The sequence below is a fragment of the Rhinolophus sinicus genome, linkage group LG05, assembly GCF_036562045.2.
Source record: "Rhinolophus sinicus isolate RSC01 linkage group LG05, ASM3656204v1, whole genome shotgun sequence".
Classification (NCBI taxonomy): domain Eukaryota; kingdom Metazoa; phylum Chordata; class Mammalia; order Chiroptera; family Rhinolophidae; genus Rhinolophus; species Rhinolophus sinicus.
The window spans coordinates 4937059-4950121 of NC_133755.1; the positions used below are offsets into that span (position 1 = coordinate 4937059).

Below are 13063 nucleotides of genomic sequence, written 5' to 3' on the forward strand. Positions count from 1 at the left end.
CAGGCATTCTCTGTCAGCCACTGCATAGGTTTTCTGCCCTCCACTTCAAATCAAGTCAATCACCTCTGGTATCAAAGCGCTTTCCATGGCCAGCCCTGCACTAAGAGAATTACTTTGCCAAGGAATGAGGAAGGCAGGCAACCCCAGGCAAGAATACAACCAATTCCCACCGTTATTACTCAAAGGTCAGTAGCTTTTTATGAATAAATAATTCTCAAATTGTTGTTTTCCTTTTAGTCAATTTCCAGAGCCCTAACATGATTCTGACAAGCTTGTCCAGTTTTATAGCTGTTTTGGGGGGAGAAAATTTGTCCACCTCTTCACTCCTTAATAGCTAGAAGTTCCATCAATTAAAATGACCTTTTGTAGGCTGGCAAGGAAACATTATTTTTGTGGCAGGTAAATTAAAATTCCAACATAGGTCCAGAAAATCAGAAACTTATCCATACCTAGTGAAGTCTTGGTGGCAAGAAGAGATTGCCAGCCCTTTCTAGAGAGAGTGAACTGAGTTTTGTCAATGGGAAATCAGCTCTATATTTGCTACCCTAATAGAAGAATTTTAAAACACTTTTATAAACCACCTTCTTTACCAGCAAAAGACAGCCATGCTGTCTTCATGCAAGATTCAGGGGTCCCTCTTTTGTTCCCAGTCATTTTAGAATACCACTGTCCTCTGCAGGGTAACATAACCACCTCTCCAGGGTCCCCACTTTAGGCTTCTCCCTGAATACAGAGACACCAGATTCTGGTGTCTGGTGACTAGTACATACTCTTAGTTCCTTCCTAGATAGAGACTCACAGGTAATCTTATGTTCCTCAATAAAATTCTGCTATTCCTGGGAAGTCAGGGCTTGCTAGGTTAGCTGCTGCACTTTTCAGACCAGGTGTTCTCTCATGCTGGAACAGAGATCTCAATGAGTTATAATAAAAGTTGTGAGGGATTTTGTTTGTTCTTTTACAGAGCCTTGTTCATGACTAAAGGGAAAGGGGCTTAGCTGTATTCACTAGGCGAGACACAAATAGTGACATTGATACATGAAGTCACTCGACTCTTTCCTGTTTCACTTTGTTTACAGATTACAGAAATGAACTCAATCACCCAGCTATTGTTTAGCTTTTTTACAAAATCCAACTTTTGCTCCCACACCTGGCTCAGTAATACAATGAAGTCACTTAATGGTTCTATACAAAGAAAATTTCCAAAGTTGATTCAAATATACATATAAAATTGAGTTTGGGCTGTTGATATTAAGATTATTTTATCTTTCAAATTATAGGCTTTTGTAGTTTACATTAAGATTTAAGACCTTTAGGGGCAGCCCGGTGGCTCAGGCAGTTGGAGCTCCATGCTCCTAACTCCAAAGGCTGCCAGTTCGATTCCCACATGGGCCAGTGGGCTCTCAACCACAAGGTTGCCAGTTCAACTCCTCGAGTCCTGCAAAGGATGGTGGGCAGTGCCCCCTGCAACTAAGATTGAACACAGCACCTTGAGCTGAGCTGCCACTGAGCTCCTGGATGGCTCAGTTGGTTGGAGCGCGTCTTCTCAACCATAAGGTTGCCGGTTCAACTCCCGCAAAGGATGGTGGGCTGTGCCTCCTGCAACTAGCAATGGCAACTGGACCTGGAGCTGAGCTGTGCCCTCCACAACTAAGATTGAAAGGACAACTTGACTTGGAAAGAAGTCCCAGAAGTACACACTGTTCCCCAATAAAGTCATGTTCCCTTTCCCCAATAAAAAAAAAAAAAAAAAAGATTTAAGAGCTTTGGATTCTAGTTCAAAATATCATCTGATTAATAGTCCCCAATTCAGCCTTTCCTAGTAAGTCAATAAATACTCAGAAACAAAAATTTAAAACTTTTAATAACATCAAAAACTACATCTGTCAATGTGATGACAGAATCTTGGGCAACTGAGACACACAATTATCCACAAAAACAATAATAGTAAGCAACCAGATTTCAGCTTATTCTAGTTGCTGCTAAAACCAGGACTCTGAGGAAAAATGTTTGGAAAAAACCTTCAAATCACCCCTTCCATTCCCCAATTGAAAGACCTTGGGCCGCTGGCAACCAGGAGACTAGAAACCTGTCACTCTCCGTTCTTCAGGGGCTGCATTTTAATAAGGGGTCCTCCCCACCCGCACCAAAGATCATTCATCTTTCTTCCACTATACTTCAGGATGAAAAAATATTTAGGTGGAAAGTAGGAAAAGACAACAAGTGATTCACTTAATTCAGTAAAGGTCTTAAAAGCAAGGACAGCAAGAAAGACTACATGAATGATAGTTTTCCACAGTCCATACTTTGGCTTACAATACAAAAGATCCAAGAAATGGGATTAGGAAGAAGACGCCACCACAGCTGAGCAAAGCCGAGCTATCAGGGCCCCTCAGAAATAGGAACCTGGAAGAAGAGGTACACGCTTCGGTCTGCCCGTGCAGGTGCGGGGGTGAGAACATGGTCAGCTCATGAGCAGCGTTGACTCAGCTGTGTTTAAACACACATTCTAATCATTTAATGTGTCTGGTGCGGTTCTGAGGACACAAAATTGAAAGAGGCTCAGCCCATGGCCTCTCAGGTTACAAGTCCAGTTATGGGAGGCAAAACGGATGGGCCAACATGTGCATGGCCCCCCGCCAGCTCCAGCCCAGGGGCTCTGCATGCTGCATCTCACTTAGTCTGAGTCTCACGTATTGTCACATTTTAACATGTCTGAAATCAAGAAGCCTCTCACAACTGATGGCATGTACTCCTTTTCAGTAGTACGTAAAACAATAGCACATCTTACAATCAGTGGTATCTTATGATGAATGAAACAGTTTATTATCTCATTTATCTTCATTACAACCCTAGGAGGCAGGTATTGTAATTACTCCTAATTGCCAAATGAGTAAACTGAGGACAGAGAGGGCAATCACTCGGACAGTGCGACAAAACCACTAAGCCGGTGAACAAGAGGAGAAGGCAGCATGGCTCCAGAATCAGGATCTAAATGACAGCGTTATTGCACCCGTGAACAAATTTGTACAGCACAGTGTAATATGAGAAGTACAGAAGTTGTACAAGGTGAAAGTGACTCATTCTGTGAAGAAGGGGGAAAGGAGAACGGGCATCAGCCTAGAGGTCACATATGAACAGGGCTCTGAAGGACCAGCAGAAATTCCCGTAGGGGGTGGGAGGCGCCCTGCAAATACAAAGGAACCCAGTGTGGACAGCAGAATGCGTGTGCGGAACTACAGATGGTTCTTAGGGCTGTGGCTGCCTCAGCTGAGGGGTGAGCGCTATAACTGAGAGCAGAAAGGAAGGCAAGTCAAAGGCACAAAGCTGCCAAGATACGGGTCCCAATGCAGAGTCTGAAGCTGAAGGGAGCCCTGTTCCGGCAGATGTTTAAAAAGATCACTTGGGCAACAGGGCACAGGACAGACCCGAGGGCAGGGCAATCGACTGGCAGACTGACGTGACAGTCCAGGTACGAGACGGCGAGCTGACAGAACAGGGCTGAAGCTGCAGAGTGAACCTGATGGATCATGAGGGAAAGAGTGACAGCTACTGAGTGCTTAGTACATGGCAGGCACTGTCTTCAATGTCTTACAAATGTCTACTCCTCAAAACAACCCAAGAGGAAACTGAAGCACAGATAGTTCTTGGCAATGGCTAGACATGGAGGTGAGAAGACGGGAGAAGTGATACTTATTCCAATATCTGCCTTGGCTGCTTGGATGGCGAACGTTGTCAGAATGAAGCATCAGCAAGGAAGAAGAGATCTGAGGCCCAAAGTGCACTCGGTTTTAGACATGTAGGCGGGTGTGACAGTGAACAGGGCACGAGAGGGCAGCAACCTTCTCAGCCCCAGCAGGAACAGCTGCAGATGTCAACTTACGTTTCCTTCCAGAGTCCCTTTCTCTCCTCCTCCTTTTTCTTCCTTTCTGTCACTTCTAAGTCCTTACTCTAAATCTTTATCTCCCAAGAATGATAAAGTGAATGGATTTAAAGTGGTAAGATTTAGGCTAATATTTGAAAAGAATGGGAAAATGAACTGAAAAATGTCAATTAAAATAATGTTCAAGAGATTTGAGGAGTTAAGAAATCTTGAATCTGTAGTAACCCCCATCACGTGGGGGTCTCTCAAACACTTAGCTGCCCAAGTACAGTAGAGATCTGTGTCCATCCAAGATTGGACATTTGCCTGCTGGTGTATGGAACGGCGAGGAAAGGCTGTGGAGAGTGCCACTAAGAAAGGCAGAGACTCTGGGCAGCAGAAATGCGAGGTCAGGAAGACGCTAACTAGGAGAACCTGGGAAGGTGGAAGTGGAAACAGCGTCACCTCTTACACTGTTTCTAGGCTCTCAGCCCTTATCTCTGTCATTCCACTGCACCACTAGGCAGATGGCCAATCGCGGATGGATCCAGGGGGAGCAAGGGAGTAAGAAAGCTCAACATTGAAGGCTGTGGTCTCAGCTGGCTTCTGGAGCTACAGAGTTCAGAAGCAGAGGGGCACCACACAAGTAGACCGAAGGAGGAGCTCAGATGACTTCAATGACAGAGCCTGGGTGGGTGGTCCACAACGCTGGCTACAAGTGGCAGGAAAGAATTCTAGAGCAGCTGTTCTCAAATTTTGGGGTCTTAGGATCCTTTAGTGTCTTAAAAATTGAGGAAGCCAAAGAGTCATAACCCACATAAACAACAGCCATTGATATTTACCGTATTAGAATAAAACTGAGAATTTTAGAAATATTTGTTAATTCAAGAAGAGCAATAATAAACATGCCAACATAAGCAATATTTTTACGAAAAATAGGTATATTTTCAAAAAAAATTAGTGAGTAAAGTGGCACTGTTTTACACTTTTGCAAATTTCTTTAACATCTAATAGAAGACAGATGAGTTCTCGAATGTTTCTACTGCAATACACACACCACGCAGCCTCTGAACCCCCGTGAGAGAATGAAAGTGAAAAAGGCAAATCGTGTCTTAAGTGTTATCATGAAAATAGTTTTGACCTTACCACTTCCTAGAAGGATCTCAGGACTACAGGGGCCTCTGGACCAAACCTGGCAAACTACTGATCTAGATAACGGTGAATGACAGCCATTTGAAGGGACAAAGAACAGAGCAGCCAGATACGCCCCAAGACTGGAAAAGAAACACTGGGGAGGCAGGAGAACTTCCACCTGACATGTCAGCAGGCACAAAAACGAAACCAGTTATCAAATTCAGTTGGCACCTTTTTGTTTTTGTTTGTCTGGTGGGGTAAGAGGGATACAATATATCAGAATCATGATCCCATTCCCCTAAGTTCTGATATAACCCTTTACGCCAATGAGGTGACAATTACTGCTATAGAAAATACTATTACTAATAGAGGTAGGTTCTGTTAGATGTATTAGAGTGGGGAAAATGGTTCAAAGCACTGATTTACTTACGGCTGTTAGATTTAAGAGGAGGCATCAAAAGAAACCCAGATAAATCTAGAAACTAACCCAAAAATTAGAATTAGGAGATTTAGCTTCCCAATTCAGTGTTCAAATTAAGCTTAATTTATATTATTTGCATATATAGCAATTAACGATGAAGGAAAACAACCCCAAAATAAAATGGGTGGGACAAAGAACATTTCCCGTGGCAAATTCACATACTGATGAGGTTGGGGAGGGCTGAGCGGCATGGCTGGGCGTGTGGGACTTTTGCACTGAACAAACGTGGTGTCAAGTTTGAGCCCCCTGAGACCAGTTGTGCAAACTTGGGGAAGGTCTCTGGCTCCCTCAGTCCCATTTTCTCAACTGTGAAGCTGCGACAAGCAGATTACAGTGCGGGGCAGCTGTAAGGATCAATGGGAACGCATTTCCGGGTTTACTGTGTATCTGACACAGACTTTGTGTTTAATAAATGTTAGCTATTAATGGTAATGTAGCTATTAACAGCAATTTACTAAAAGTTAACATTGTCCATTGTCCTTTCGGGAGTTCACCTTAGCCATTTCTTAACTTTTATCATTCTCTTTTGTTGTGTTTTGCTTTCAAGTCTTTCAGTCTGTTTTCTAAACATTTTAAAGCTCTTGTGTCTAAGAAAAGCTTTGCGTCCTAGTCTAAATCATGGCTCCTAATCACTCAGGTTTTGAGAGAAACTGATGTTCCAACAACACGTGAGTTCTGTACAAGATTGTTTTAAATATGAAAGGCAAACGGTACCCAGCCCATCCTGGCACTCTCTGTTACCTTCTTCCAGACAAGTCATGCTAAGGCACATACCCCGTAATACCCCAAGGTTAACGTCACACCAGGGGAACACTAGCAATCCTGTCTCTTTTCTGGGCTTCATTAAGTTTAAGCAAGAGCTCGATTTGCACTATGAGAAGAGATGCGCAGGCTTGTCGTATCCTATCCCCCAAACGCCTGGCAGGTCATCAGTCATTTCTTCTGTTACCTTTTGCTGGTCTCTCCATAACTGCTCTAAATTCGGACTGTTTAATAAGCTAGCAACAAGCAGGAGGAGGTCAGTATTATTTCCCACACAAATTAATTTATCTAAAACTATTTTCAATTCTAGTTTCAGTCAATCGACCTTAAAATAGTATTTCAAAGTCTATATTTATTATGTTTTGATAAATATCAACTTCAAGCATAGCACTTATAAAAGTTTGAATTTTAAGTAAAGGAAGAGATTTTAGAGATTAAAATTATTATTATCCCGATATTTATTTAAAGATTAACACTTTTTAAAAAAAACACTGTATTCTAATGAAGACAAAGAAAAAGCCAATCACAATGCCATGTCTCAATGGTGCCTGGTATCCTAGTATTCTTTCAAAAAATAAACTAGGATGCTTATGCTATCTCGTAAGCAGTGAAAATCTCTTTTTGTTTCTTTCGCCAACTTAAAAACAAAACAAAACAAAAAAAACCTTTGAAAGTGTCTTGGTAAATAAGCAATCTAACAACCTACATGGTAAGCAAGCAATCTAACAACCCAGACTTCCAAGGCTGACAGTCACTGGTTCTGTGACCTTGTCCAAGTGACTTCACCTTTTGGAACCCCAGTTTCCCCATCTATTCAGCAGATGACAACACATCCTACACAGGATTGTTGGGACAGTTAAATGGGATGTTTGTAAAAAGCACTCAACAAAGTGACTGGTACCTGGAAGTCACCCCATTACCATTAAATTCCAAAGTGAAAGTCCAGAGACTATTAAATCACACTGTTTCTAACACAGTGAGGACACACCTTGTCAACAGACTTACTGTAACAGTGCACTACAGATAGAGTCATCATTTAGCAAACCCGAATTCTCCAAAACAATTTCCTCTTTCCTACCTAAAATTAAAAAACAATAACAACAAAAAACCCAGTCGGGCAAGCTTCACAAAATGTCACCAGGCACCACATATTTTATGTAAATGGAGTGTGTTACGACATATAACTGAAGGTTTTGTTCCTCATTGTAACAGACGGTCCTGTGGGTTCTTAATTTTTCAATCAACATTCTGGCAAGGATTAGGATTTTGTAAAAGTGAGATTAACTTCCAGAAGTACTCAAAACTAGAAGATGAGTCTTTGTACTTGGCCAATGAGAAGTATTCTGATTTTTAATAATTACAATGATCTGGTTATTTTAAAATAATATCTCAATTGTTATTTTTCAATTTCAAGACAGATACATCAATCATCTAACTGGCTAGTGTTCAAAACTCTCTTCTGTTTTTCAGCTGATTAATTTGGAGCACTAGCTATCAGTGTGACATTTTAGACCTGGCCTGGGAGAACCCTGTGGCATGAATAGTCTGTGCAAATGTTTTTTCACTTTGACCCATTCAGATATAACAGCAATACCCAACGTAACGCCCTTATTTACCAAGGGACGGGTGTTATTTAGGCTTTTTAGCATCCCTACATTAATGTAATGCCCCTACATCTGATACAAACCCTGACCCAAGGGGGGAAAGCTCCCATACTTGCTCAAGGATGACTGAAACCTTAACAGAGAGCCAGCTTTCAACTAGAAATAAAAGCATAACTTCAAATACCTCTAACAGAGATACTCTATTGACTTAACAACATACAAGGAGCTGAAGCACATCCTTCCCCGAGTGCGGGATTTTATGGAAGGATGCTGTCCTACCGATTTTTCAGGTCCAACAGGACCTGGATATCCGACTGCCTATCACCAAGTAACAGGTGTTCCTTCCTGTGGGGACTGAGAATGTTTAAAAACCTTACATCCTAAGTACAATATGCCAAAAAGACCACTGCATCCTTTTGGGGGAAGATATCTGCATCTTTGCTCTAAGGAAGAGTAATAAATACACACACAAACCCCTGCTTTTGTTGGGGACCTTGCTGGTTCCCATTACCTCTCCTCAATCAATTTAGGGTATTTCTTTTTAATGACATGTTCTCATGATCATAATGCTTAATGCTTAGAAGTAACGCAGTGCAGAGGTAAAAGGCATGGGCCCTGGGTGCAATCAGACACACCCAGTTCCAATCCCAAATCCACCACTTACTCACCTGTTTCTCTGTGACACAGGTCTACCACGGCCACCTGCAAGGGCTGTGCTAGGGTTAGTAACAACGTGTGTGCTGTGCACAACACCCGATCCAGTGATGACTGAAACATTAACTATTACGAGCACAAGACCAATTTCAGAACCGATTTTAGAATTATCTATGGTTTTCCAAGTGAAATTCGACTTGTAGCCCAGCAATACCAAATGGGCCTGCACTTTTATTCCACCACAAGGCTTTCATCGATGGCTCACAGGGAGCACAAAAGAAAATGTCTAAGAGTTGGGTTTCTTTCCTGCCATTTTACGCCCTCTCATAGGGTCATGTCAGTCAGTGAAGATGATAGTTTCCTCACAGGATTCCCGCTGAGCCACTAACTGCTGCTAATTAACTTTATGAGGACACATTTTCAAGTGACTTGAGGCTTCTTCTGCCTGCCACATAGCATTTCCAAGATCATCATTCCTTCCTAGAGTTCAGGTGGTTTCTAATGACATTTTTTCTAGGAATCCATACTGTAGGGTCTTGTCAGTACTGGCAGGTAACAGGTAAAAGGGAGTCTGTGCTATCTGCTCTGCAGGGCCACGGTGGGTTGAAATAAAGGCCACATCAGCTAAAACTGCCTCATCCTCCCCTAACAGCCCCAGACCCCCCCTAACAGCCCCAGACCCCGGCTGTACAGTGAGCATAAGGGGCAGAAACTTAAGTAGGAAGGGAGGCAGGAAACATGCACAGGGCTGCAAGTCAACCCAGCACCCACGCCATTCAAGGCCTATACAATCTGTTTGAAAACACCCAACCAAACTGAAATTGGACATAAAAAAAAAAAGGCTTGAAAACAAGAGCCAACAATTACTCAGCAGAACAGATCAGAATGGATAACCTCACTGACTGAGCTTCTACCATCTATTTGCTCAACAGTGGGATTAAAAAATGAGTAAGACATCCCTGCCAAGACATTCCTATTCCGGAGAGGAGAAAAAAATCAATTACCATGCACCGTGGTGAGTATGACAGCATGGATACTTACAAGCTCTGACACGACATCATAAGGAGAGAAAAAAAACAACAGCAAAATACTGTGTCACTAAGTTTGACCTCTGAAAGCATTTCACCCAGAATTTGAGCACTGCTTCTTGGTAGCCAAACCCTTTATGCAAACAAAGCTTACCTGGTCGCCCACCCGAGGAAGCAGGTAGGCACATGCTCCTCAGCTGAGTCACCAGTTTAATTTAATTTAGGCCCAGAAAGGGAAAGGGAATTGGCCAAGGTCCACAGCTAACAAAAATCTGGCAGAGCCTGAACTCACACCCATGCACAGCTGACTGCAAACCAGTGCTCATCCGATTCACTGCTAAGGCCACCGGGTGGAAGTCAGAGTCTGAGTCCCATCTTTCCTCCCATCCTAGCCTGCTGCTCAATTTTATCATCAATAAAGGAAGACTCTGAGGAAAATATTTTTTAATATTTCCCAATGTTTAAAAATAGGCTTTAGCATAATTCTACTTAACAGCAAATATCTGTATTCTGCTTCCAACTGTTTTATTCTACTGAACATGTAGTAAATGGCTGATATAAACAGTCTGGGTCTTACTGCTTCCAAGCTTGTCTCTCCCTCCGTTCTGCTTCCTCGGCCCCGAGTACAGCTCTCTGCATCACTGTCATCACAGTGTGACTGGCAGGTTGATGGGAAGCATCTTGTGGAGCTGGCGTGTCTTTTTATCCATCGCTGGATCCCAGCACCAGCGTAACAAATATTTGTTGCATGATTGACAGTCTCAATGTCCCCAAGTGAACAGTGCATTTCAGAGGGTGAAGACCACGTGTCCATTATCTTTCAGTTGCTGGAACACCGCGGCACACAGGAAATGTCTGCTCAAATTAGTGGGTAACTGAGCCATATGAGGGGAGGTTTAAAATCTCTTTCCTACAGCTCTTACAATATAACATACACAGCTTCGCAACCCATTCTATAAAGGCAATGTTTTATCTTTATCGTTCACATTTTTTTCTTCACGTCAGTTGTTTTGTTGGGAACTACTCGCCAAGTAATAAAGAAATTACTTCAGCTTAACTCCTCAAGTTTAACAAGCGTTTCCACTCTTCCCATTTTAACCATCCCACATTGCTGCTGTTTATATTTCAATAATGGAGTTCCTTGTGCTGTGTCCCAAAAGTCTGAGACTTTTTGGAACGCAAAACAAGGTTTCCCACAGAAAAATTAAAAAACAGAAAACTGACATGAATGGTGCTGAGGTTCCCACGCCCGTCCACAAAGGCATAGTCAGCACCTCAGAAGCAGCCTCTAGGCACACTGTGCTACCTCCTCCAGGGAAAATGCCCTGCTAATTCCAGGTGGTACGTCCGAAACACAGTTCTACCCCTCTCCTTCTAGAATGCACATGGGAGAAGCTCCCTTTCTACACCTAACCTCCTTCCCATTCCTTCTATTTCTCTCCCACACCACATTCCACTCTCCCCGGAAACAGAGACCAGAGTGAAGCCCCACAGGCGGCCACGACTGGGACCCTGCTCCAGATAGAGTGGGAGACGGGGCTGCTACAGTAGCCGTTCACAAAACTCCTATGGGGCAGCCCTGCGATGGAGCCCGGGGGTCCTAAAGGAGGAAACCAGCGGTGGCCTGAAAGCAAGGGTCTAGGAGGCTACTTACTAGGGAAGGGCTTGCTGTCATGCAGAAGTCACGTTACCATTCATTCATTCATTCATTCACTCAATAGACTCTTATTGAGAACATGCAATCTCCTAGGCACCGCACTACATTCAGGAAACAAAAGCAGGCGTGGCAGGACGGCTGCCACAGGATTTGCAGTCTATGAAGACAAACACATTCCCCAAACAACTCCTTAATATATTTATAATTAAAACTTGAGAAATTCTCAGAAGGAAAGGAATGCAATTCCAAGTCCTGTATGAAGCCATCTAGACATATAATGTTAAAGGAAATCTGAAAGATTAGTGTGTGTGTGTGGAGGGAGGAGGGGCGAGGAGGAAGGTGCCTACTCCAGACCGAGGGGCAGAGTGGACAAAGCCTGTGGAAGAAAGAGACATATTTTCTAGGGGAGGAAAATATTCACAGAGAATGAAGCAAAGGGCTAGCTGGGGTGAAGAAACACAGGCCGTATCCTAACTCATTCTTCAGTGAATATTTACTGAGAAGCTGCCATGTGCCAGGCACTCTGCTAGGCCCCTGGGACAGACAGATCAGTATACAAGACAGACGGCGTCCCGGTTGCAATGACACTTGTATTCTAGAAGCAGAGACAGACCAAGAAGTAAATGAGGTAATTCCGAATAGTGATACATGAATTCTGACTGCGGTCACTTGGCTGAACTTTGCGTGAGGGAATTCCACGCACACGATTGTATCCACTACTGCAGATTTAGCTGAATGTTGCCAGGTGTGGCACACAGCAGAATTATTCTCACACATTTTTCCACAAGTGAGGCGCGTGTGTGTCTGTGTGTAAATAGCACAGGCTAGAGAAATATCAGATTAAAAAAGGAAGACGTTAGCCCTACCTACATCCCTCGGCATACGGATCACATCTGACTAATTAGTTTCTCATCTGACAGGACATGGATGGAACAAACAATGCTCTCCAGCCGGAGGAGATGGAAGGGCTCACAGTGTCACTGTGGGTATAATGACAGCCCTTCCCTCGGCACGTGGCCCCCACACACTCTTTCAGGCCTGCATGCCTTGGCTCAAGCCGTCCGTCCTGCCAGTGAAGTCCTTCCAGACTGTCTCTTCGGCTAGTTAAAGCCTTGTATCAAATTCACACCCCATGTCACCAGGAAGGTTGGCGCCTTCACACTTGGACACAGTCTACTGGCCCTTCCCACCCACACCTTCTGCCTGAGGAACATGCTCCCAGCTAAACCTGTGGGAGCCAAACCCCATCTACGTGGTCCCCAGATAAACCCCGCTGCTCAGTGCTCCCCGCCCCGGAGGCACATGCCCTGTGGGCTAACGACCCAGCATCTCAGAAGACACTGACAGGACAGTGAGATGGATGTCTTGCAGCCCAGGGAAAGGTGTCTTGTGACAGATGGCTGGCAAGGGAGGGTTCCCAGGACAGGGAGACTGAGGCTGGGGCAACCTTCAGGACTTATGCTGAAGCAAGCAAGCTCCAGGTTTCTGGGCTGCAGCTACAGAGAGAGAGCCCTGCCCAGGATGGTCTCCTCCCTCCACACTGCACAGGTCCCGGGAAACGGGCCTCTGGCAGCTGCTTTCCAGAACTCGTGATCTCTGGGGGGACCAGGAGGTCATCTAAGGTAGGGAAGATAAATCACCACCGTTTCTCTCTCACACACACACACACACACACACACACACACACACCTCTGGAGACAGCTCTAAAACACAGCATGATGTCAAAACCAAGAGAAGGAAGCTCACGTAGACTTCCTCGTCCTACCTCCCAGGACACACTCCGCTCTGGCTGCTGATGGTCGTAATTCCTTTAACAGAAACAGTTTCCCGCTTCACAAACAGAGATAGACCAAAAAATCGCTTGTGACAGACAGTGTGAAGAAT

The 13063-nt window shown here is 44.0% G+C and overlaps 1 protein-coding gene across 7 annotated transcripts in view; it reads right to left on the minus strand.

The window, feature by feature from the left end:
- The window catches only part of MBOAT2 (membrane bound glycerophospholipid O-acyltransferase 2), a 175491-nt gene that overhangs the window by 47897 nt on the left and 114531 nt on the right, over window positions 1-13063 (minus strand). The window lies entirely within an intron of this gene.